Source organism: Patagioenas fasciata, chromosome 22 (assembly GCF_037038585.1).
Source record: "Patagioenas fasciata isolate bPatFas1 chromosome 22, bPatFas1.hap1, whole genome shotgun sequence".
Lineage (NCBI taxonomy): Eukaryota > Metazoa > Chordata > Aves > Columbiformes > Columbidae > Patagioenas > Patagioenas fasciata.
In genome coordinates this window covers 5,669,686-5,673,205 of record NC_092541.1, presented here as the reverse complement: position 1 = coordinate 5,673,205, position 3,520 = coordinate 5,669,686, and positions in this window count along the sequence as shown.

The window sequence follows — 3,520 nt, the reverse complement described above, 5'->3', positions numbered from 1 at the left end:
TTCTCTTTCTTCATAGGTGTGCTGGTTTGTCTGAAAATAAGTTAATTTTCTCCATGCAGTTTCTTTCTTTTTCATAGTTAGTACAGTCATAATTTGGACTTAGTTTGAGAACAAGACATTACTCCCCAGCACAGAGTTAATGTTTTTAATTTCTCTGGTCTGAGAGCCAAGGACATTCTGTGTGCTCTGCCCACAGGTGTGAGGCATCGAGGAAGGCGGGCATAGATGGGGCAGAATTTGACTGACATCCAAACTGATCAATAAGAGTATTCCATCCCATTAACATCATGCTTCATATTTAAGGAGAGTCAGGTTCTTTCTGTCTCTGAGATGCTCTTGGTCTCTCTTGGGTATTTGCTTTCTTGCGTTCTTCTTTGCTCTTTTATGAGCACTAGGGGACTTCAGTCTGGGAAATTTAGTTTGACCTTCTGCCATTTTGCAGAGCCCTTGGGCTTTTCTGCAGTCTCTTTTCTCTCTTCAGAATCTGCTGTTTGGGATCAGGTGCTGCTTCCTGGGACTGGCTGCTCGGTGTGGACAGAGTTTGTGAGGAATTGTATAGAATATCTTTTATTTCTATTTTATATGTATATTTACTAGTAGTGTGTTAATATATTTTTATTTATATTTTTATTAAACTGTGTTTATCTCAGTCCAAGTTTCTCCCTTCCCTTTTTATTTTCTCCCCTGTTTGCGGTGGGGTTGAGGAACGGTGTGAGTGAGCGGCTATCGTGATTGTATTGCTAGCTCAGGTTAAACCACGACAATAGTCTTAGTTGAAGAAATGGCCTTTTAAACAATACTTTACAGAGTCTGTGTGCCTTTATTATGGGAATCTAAACAAAGCAGCACCTCCTGGTGCAAAACACTTGGTGTAGTCAGCAGGTCCCAGTGGGAAATGCCTTTGTAGAAAAAGGATAGTGAAGAAGAGAGAGACCAAATGCCTGGCTGGTCCCACACACAGGCATGGAGGGCTGTCATAGGACACTTGGCCAGGGGGTTTTCCTGGTGAATTGGGAAAGTGAGAAGGAATTAGCTGAATGTCCCAGCCCACCTGAAGAATGAACTGATTTCAGAAAACACAGAGTAGAACAAAGAAAAAGTAAGGAAAATTAATGCTGTGTTAATGCTGTTACAATTGTGTTTATAGTGAACATGAGAATGTTTGGACCTAAAGCAGCGGCCCTGTGTGAGATGCAGACTCAGCATCTCAAAGGGGTCTGGGCACAAAATGGTGAGGAGGAGCCATGGGGCAGGGGGTGCACAGAGTGGGATCCTCCCTTCCCTGCAAACAAGCCCAGGGAAGGGTTGTCCCCTCTTCAGCGTGGGGAGAGGGACAGGTACAGGCACAGGTGGAAATAAACATGATCCTTATGTTCTGCTTGTAACCCTGTGGGCCCAGCACTATAAACAACAAGTTATGGCTCTGCTGGGTACCAGGGCAGAAGTAACCCTAATTCATGGAAATCTGCCCCATTACCCCAAGAATAAAATGTTGAGTATCTACAAAGTCAGGGTGAGGGAAAGGTGAAAAAATTGTCTCAGAAAGTCTTTCTAACCTTGCAGCCAGGAAGGTACCAGCTGCTTACAGCTTGGGATGGGCTCCAAGAACACCCTGATATGTCACAGGCCATGATCCATTGGCAGGAAAGACTTAATATCCAGTTGGGGAAAATATTCCTTTCATATCTGCTCAGCTTGCAGTAGGGAGAATTGTGCCCCCCATATTGTGCAGGCCCCTCCCTCCCTCTAGGACGGTACTCTCTGAGCAGGACTTGCTGACACTTCTCTGACTAGTGAAGGGTTGTTAGAAGCTGGGCTTGTCCAGCAGACACATTTGCCTTTCAAGAAATCTGCTTGGCCTATAAAGAAAGTAGCTGGGTCCTGGCATCGGACCATAAAGTTACTGGATTTGGCGGTTGCCTGTCCCTGTGGGGTTGTGGTTGCACCCCACAGTGTCACCATGCCAGAGTAGTCAGAGGCCACTATTATGTATTTGCTGCACTGCCTCAGGGGTGTGGGCTCAGCCTCTGCCTTCCCAGGGCAGTATGACCCAGCACTAGGAAGAGTGCAGCCTGACCCGAAGGTGTGACCTGTTCTGTCACACTGGCAACAACCTGCTGACTGCACCTGCCCAGCAGGATGTTGAGGAGACATAGGGAAAACATTGTGGACACTGCACAAGGGCACAGCTGGAAAACTAGTCTGTGAAAAACACAACAATCCAGCACTGCAGAATGGGAATGCTCTATTTCTGTGCAGGCAAAGCCATGTCCCCAGTCAGTGCAGGAGAAACCAGCCTCAATAGGACTGACAGACAGGACAGACCCTCATCTGGAGCTGTTAAGTATGGCCTGGGCTCAGAAAGCCCCAGAATACAAACATCCCAGCCCTGAGCAGCCACACTGTGCCTAGTTCACAGACCTGGATCAGCCAGATATATAAAGGCAGGGAGGTGTTGGAAGGCTGCAGACTTTCATCCAGTTTAGCAAGATGGGTGAGGAGAGCAGTCAGCTAATGGCTGTATTCAGGGTAGAGGAGACACCTCACTTCAAGTTGTCCAGGAAAATCATTCCTTTGTTTTATCTCATGTGGAACCATTATGTGGAGCCTTACATGACTGCTTCCCTCCACTGCATGCCATGTAGAACCAAGCATGAAGTGCTGGACATTCCTGCCCTCCAGCCACACACATCAAAGCTCCTCCTTGTCTTCTGCAGCACACAAGGAACAGGACAGATCTCTGCACCATCATTCTCTTATAGAGCATGGGACAAGGGGGACAGGACATCTCTGGTGCTTGACGCCATCACACAACCGTTATTCTATGCTTGCTCTCTTTGCTCTGTTTGTGGTGGGTTGACCTCGACTGGCTGCCATGTGCCCACCAAGTTGCTCTCTTACTCTTTCTCCATCAGGAGGATGGGGGGAGAAAATTATGATGAAAAGCTCATGGGTCAATATAAGTACAAGAAGATTACTTAACAATTACTGGTACGGATAATACAGGCTTAATGTGAGGAAATAAATTAGATTTATTGTCAAGAATAAACCAAAACTATAACCACTTCCTTCAGCCTCTCCCTTCTTTCCAGGCTCAACTTCACTCCTAAATCTTCTACTTCCTCCCTTCCAGTAGTGCAGGGGGATGGGGAAGGGGAGCTGCAGTCAGTTCATAATGCTTCATCTCTGTTGCTCCTCCCTCCTCATGCTTTTCCCCTGCTCCAGGGTGAGTGCCACCTGCAGGAGACAGTCCTTTCCACACTCGTCCAATGTAGATCCTTCCAGTGGGCTGCTGTTCTTCACTAGCTGCTCCCCCATGGATTCTTTAAACAGGCTGCAGTCCTTCAGAAACAGATTGCTCCAGCATGGTCCCCCGTGAGGTCACAGGTCCTGCTAGAAAACCTGCTGCTATCTGGGCTCCTCTCCAGGGACCAGAGTTTCTGTCAGGAGCCTCCTCCAGGTCCAGTTCTCCACGAGCTGCAACTTCCTTCCAGGTATCTCCACTGCCTGTGACATGAGG